The sequence below is a fragment of the Giraffa tippelskirchi genome, chromosome 9 (genome assembly GCF_054371585.1).
Source record: "Giraffa tippelskirchi isolate mGirTip1 chromosome 9, T2T-mGirTip1v1.2.pri, whole genome shotgun sequence".
NCBI classification, from domain to species: domain Eukaryota; kingdom Metazoa; phylum Chordata; class Mammalia; order Artiodactyla; family Giraffidae; genus Giraffa; species Giraffa tippelskirchi.
The window spans coordinates 5,570,119-5,575,837 of record NC_137283.1 but is presented as its reverse complement, the minus strand read 5'-3'; the positions used below and the strand labels follow the sequence as shown (position 1 = coordinate 5,575,837).

At 48.3% G+C, this 5,719-nt stretch overlaps 1 protein-coding gene across 14 annotated transcripts in view; it reads left to right on the top strand.

Moving 5' to 3' along the window:
* Positions 1-5,719, top strand: part of GADL1 (glutamate decarboxylase like 1) — a 647,456-nt gene that overhangs the window by 134,895 nt on the left and 506,842 nt on the right. For 4 of the 14 annotated variants that reach the window (XR_014064521.1, XR_014064520.1, XM_081527032.1 and 1 more), the window contains exon 1: positions 5,410-5,576. The exons of 3 other annotated variants lie outside the window; for them this stretch is intronic. The gene's annotated coding sequence lies outside the window, so the exon portion shown is untranslated. Of the gene's footprint in view, positions 1-5,379; positions 5,577-5,719 lie in introns of those variants that run through there. 7 more of the 14 variants (XR_014064522.1, XM_081527024.1, XM_081527028.1 and 4 more) reach the window with 5 other exon arrangements.

The window sequence follows — 5,719 nt, the reverse complement described above, 5'->3', positions numbered from 1 at the left end:
TATGCACGTGAATGGATAGAGAAGCATTTCTACTAACAACATACACACTTCTAGGAAAAAAATCCCCCCTAGCTCTAAGTGTCTCTGAGTGCATTCTGCAATAGCAAACTCCTGGTCTTGCCAGCGCTCTGGCTGGTAATAGAAGGTTTGAAATGATTTCATTGCCTGGGAGTAGGGGGTTTGGTGCGGATTCTTGGGCTCATCTCCATGGTGTATTTGGGACCTCCAGATGTGATCTAATTTCATCCTATTCCCCACAATTTGGGGGTAAGTCAGTTATGGTCCTATTTCCTGTCTACACCTTCATACTCAGCTTGGATAACCGAAAACAGGAATCCAAGTGCAAAAGAAAAGCTAAAAATAGTAATAATGTGGATAATACTAGCTCTTCTGAAGCTGAAGCTCCAATAGTTTGGCCACCTGATGCGAAGATCTGACTCACTGGAAAAGATCCTGATGCTTAGAAAGATTGAAGGTGAGAGGAGAAGGGGATGACAGAGGATGAGATGGTTGGACAGCATCACCTACTCAATGGACATGAATCTGAGCAAACTCGGGGAGATGGTGAAGGACAGGGAAGCCTGGCATGCTGCAGTCCACCGGATCGCGAAGAGTCGGACAAGACCAAGTGACTGAGCAACAACAACCAGGCATGTGACAGCCTCAGCTCTTATGGCTAATATGCAAGCCAGGCGCCACGCTCGCTTTACAGGGGAGCTGCTCATGTGCTTCTTAGCTCTCATACCCACATCCTGGCCTTTCCTTCTCTTCCTTGGCTTTGTATTTCAGGGAACTACATTTCCCAAGACCCTTCGTCAACAGCCCTCCGGGTGGCTTTAGACAGTGGAAGGCACTGTTGTGAAACGACAAGTAGAATCCAGGTTTTCTCCCTCACCCTCTGCCCTACCTTGGGCAGCATCCTTGGCACAGCTGTGTCCCCTCAGGCCCCTCTGGATGCCTCCAGCTCCCGGCTCCGACCGGTCACGTCACTCCTCCCTGGCCCCTCCACCTGCAAGGCACGGCGCTTCTGGCTGCTGGGAATCTGGGTCGCTTCACTATGTCCTTGGCCTCCTTAGCTCTTACAGCTTCTGCATTAATCCCCCTTCACCTACACCTCCCCCATCATTTGAATGGCCCAGGCTAGTTTCTGGTTTCCTGGCTGGCAGAAACTATAAAGGGCCAGATAGTAACTATTTTAGGCCTTGTGAGACAAGAGACAAAAATCAAGGTACTTGTATGTAGGTATTTACGTAATAACAAAAAACAAATTTCTGCAGATGAGTGCCATACAAAAGCAGGTGCTGGGTGGATTCAGCCAGAGACACATAGGTTGCCAACCCTGCAGTGTGGCAAGGAGATGGAAACTTATTTTAAGTGATGTGGAAAACCACTGAGCCATTCTCAGGAAGAGAGTGACGGGATGGGATAACTTTTAAGAAAATTACTCTGGGACCTCCCTGATGGTCCAGCGGTTAAGAATCTGCCTGCCAATGCAAGGGACATGGGTTAAATCCTGGGTCAGGGAACTAGATCCCACATGCTGCTGGGCAGCTCAGCCTGTGCCCCACAGCTACTGAGCCCGCCCACCCTAAAGCCTGTGCTCAGCGAGAAGAGAAGCCCCCGCAGTGAGAAGCCCGTGTACCACAACTAGAGAGTCGCCCCTGCTCACCACAACTTGAGAAAGCCCAAGTGCACCAATGAAGACCCAGAGCACCCAAAAAATACATTAAAAAAAAAAGAGAAAAGAAAACACTCAGGCTACTGTGCTGAGAATAACAGCTGGGAGGGAGCAAGAAAAGATGGAGCAGGGGGAGACCTGGGCAAGGACGGTGGCTGTGGCAATGGAGCACAGCAGGTAGACGGAAGTGCTGGTCTCAGTTCTGAAGCCCAAGTTACTCTCCTGAAATACAAATCTGGTCACATCACAGAGATACGCCGTGCCAAAGCCACAGGTTGTCCACAGTCCAACCGGTGAGCCGCATGGACCTAGTGACCATCTATTTCCAACCCCTAAATGGGGACATTGCTGGAAAGCTCAGGAAATGAAGGCAGAAAGCCGTGAGGTCTGGGTTTCTGTGCGGCATCGGGAAAGGGTGAATGACCATTAGTCTGGGTGGATTTGGGGATGGCAGGAGTTGTTGTCACTATCCGACGCCTTTCCTGTCACTTCATTCCAGATAAGGCCAGGGTCTGGGGGATTTTTACAGGACATTTAAATTAGAGGATGAATGCATGCTTTCTTATAGCGCTCACAGTGGCTGGAGAGGGTCGTGGTCATTTTAAATTCCCACTTACAACAGAAGTTCTTAACCTAAGGCACGTGGAGAGAATGCAGCGACCTATAAACTTGGGTGAAAAAAACATTTATTTTCACTAAAATAGAAATGAAGCTTTGCTCTTCTTTTGGTGATAAATGTAGGTCGGAAAACCACAGTAGAATTAACCGTTCCACTAGATAGTACATTTTCATATCATCTAGATATTGTTGTAGACATCTTAAAATATTCATTACTTCCATAACTCTAAGTTCACACCCACCACTGGATCTTATTTAATGTTTAATAAAGATGAGCAACTGTTACTACTCTGTCACCAATTTGTTTTTTTTTTTTAAATATGTTGGTAACGGTATTTCAGCATAACTGGCTTCTTCTGTAATCCTGCATATTTATTTTCTGCCCATAAAAACATTCTTTGGAGAAGGGGTGGTAAGTGTCAGCAGCCTGCCAAAGCCAAAGGCAGAGCCCCGCCCACCCAGTCAGGGCTTCTGCCCACAAGTAGCGTGAATGGATGGTGCTGGTGCTGGTTTGGGGTCAGGTACAGAGCAGACTTCCTGAAGCTTCTCTTTTCTTCAGCACTTTGTACTTAACTGCGAGCCGCTGCCTGCCTTCCCAGGCTTCTCCACACTTCTAGAAGCACTTAGCTAATTGTGCTGAACTCGGGGCCAGACATCAGGGAGAAAGAAGCAGCCTGTCTGGTCCCTATGGCAATCATTTATTCCCCGAAGTAGGAAGATTGATGGTTTCTACACTTGTTGATGCAGCTAATAATACTGCCGATGCTGTTTTCCAAAGCACATTCCAAAGCACGTAGCCATCCCCAGTCTTCCTTTTCAGCCTCTTTGCCTCAAATGGGGGTTAGAGCTCCTGGACACAAAGCAACGGTGCCTTGAGGAGGTGATCTGAACCCTAATGCATCCTGTCCGTTTCCACAGCTCATCTGCTTTCTGGCCACCAATTTGCATTTCCTCTCATCCTCTGATTACCTTTCTCAAATTTCCTTTTTGGGTCACACATATAATCTTCCCTGCATGTTATTTATATTTCATTTTTAATGGGAGTGTAATTGCTTTATAGTGTTATGATAGTTTCTTTTGTACAATAGTGTGAATCAGCCATATGTATACATATATTTCCTCCCTCTTGAGTCTCCCTCTCCCTGCATGTTCTGAAGTGACCTTTTCTCCTACCAAAAACCCCTTGAAATTCCTTGTCCTTCTCAGGACCCCAGCAGTGTTTGATGGGGCCCCAGCTGAAGACCTGGGGCTCTGAGGAATGAGTTGGGAGTGGGAACACAGGAGCTGTCGACTGCCAATCCCCCTGTGGGTTGTTCAGAGACCCTGCACCAACTCCAGGGGTTGGGAAAACCTTTTTAAAAAGTAACATTTCTCCCACAACATTGCCAATAACTCATTCCTGAGACTGCAACCAGTTTCCAGCCCAACCTGAAAGCTCAGGAGTTGAAATAACAGTTTCTACTGGGTTATCTTGTGATTAAAAATGTTGAACTTTCAGGACTTCCCTGGTGGTCCAGTGGTCAAGCTTCCCTTGTAACTCAGTTGGTAAAGAATCTGCTTGCAATTCAGGAGACCTGGGTTTGATTCCTGGGTTGGGAAGATCCCCAGGAGAAGGAAATGACAACCCACTCCAGTATTCTTGCCTGGAGAATCCCATGAACAGAGGAGCTATAGCCCATGGGGTCGCAAGAGTTGGACACGATTTAGCAACTAAACCACCCCCAGTGGTTAAGTGTCATGGAGCCACTAAGCCTGCGTGCCACAACTGCTGAGCCCCTCGTTCTCTGGAGCCTGTGCAACACAACTAGAGTCTGTGTGCCAGAATGAAGACACTGTGTGACACAACAAAGATCCTGTGCGCTGCAACTAAGACCAGATGCAACCAAATAAAACTATATTAAAAATAAAGAAAGTGTTGAAATTTCCCACCATGGTTGCTGAGAGTGGAGCTGCCTTCCCTTTGCTCATCGCTGACTTATTCCCTACCTCTGCCTTCAGAACCTTCAGGATCTGCCCTCCCATCATGGATCAGAGTACTGCCAACAAGTGGCCCTATTGGAAGTTTCTCTCTGAGGTCTTGCCAAGGCCTGGGGACACTGAAAGACCCACAAAACCATGTGGGTAGTTTTGCTTTTGTCTCTGTTTCAAGCACAGAAAACCTGGAGAGAGTAGGTATAAGTTTTGACTCTTTCTGGGTACAGCATTCTATCATTCAAGCGTTTTTCATGGTTACACTGTTGTGGTAACAGACTCTGACACTGACTATGCTTGAGAGCTTCAACAGCTCCTGACTGTTGTGAATAAAGCTACAATGAACATGACAGTGTAAATACATCTGCAAGACCCTATTTTGAATTAGATTTGTACCAGGAGTGGGATTGCTGGATCATACAATAGTTCCATGTTTAATTTTTGGAGAAACCTCCGTACTGTTTTCCACAGAAGCTTTGCACCATTTTACATTCCTGCCAACAGTGCACATGGATTCCAATTTTTCTGCATCCTCAATATCACTTGTTGTTTTCCATTTTTTCCCTTGATAATGGCCATCCCAATGGGTGTGAGGTGATATCTCCTTGTGGTTTTGATTTTACATCTCTACTGAGTCATATTCACTGAGCATGTTTTCATATGCTTGTTGGCTTATCTTCTTTGGAGAAATGTCTATTCAAGTCCTTTGCCTGTTTTTCCGGGGAAGGAAGGGTTTCACTGTTTCATTTTACTTAATTCTTAATATAAAGGAAAATCAGCCAACATTTGGGTCGGAGCTCTACCCTTTTGGCAATGGAGCGGGAAGGGAGGTGGCAGTGGTAAGCAACTTCTTCGCCAAAGGGGATAGAAATCAAGCATTGATCTGTGGTATGACTTTGTGACACTACCGTGATAGAATGATAAAAACCCATACTGAATTTTGCAAGGCGTACCGAGGGTACAGCTGCCTGAAATTTACAATAAACGGTTGTGAGCCGTGGTCCCTACACACTCATCACGGTGCGGGGTGCTGAGCCAGGTCTGGGGTACCTGGGGAACTTGGTTTGGGCAGCGCGGGAACGGACGGGCGGGGAGTCACCAGTCCCGGAACCGCCGCCAGGGGGCGCGCGCGGGAGCTTCGCGGTTTGGTCCCTGGCGCGGCCCGTCGCCAGGCGCCGAGGCGGGAAAAGCCGACCGGACCTCCGCGGCTGCCGCCTCGCGGTCCTCACGCGCCGGCCGGGGTCTCCCTGCCGTGAGGATGGAGGAGGACGAGGAGGCCAAGGAGCACCCGCGAGCCCCTCACCAACAGGTACAAAGAATGCGGTCCGGCTGGGCTGGGGGCCACGGCGTTGAGTTTCTGGGGAGAAAAGGCCTCGCCTCAGCCCGGCTTCCCTGCCTGCGCCACGCCACCCCCGACCCCTTTGCCCGTTTATGAACCCGAGTTGTCCTCTT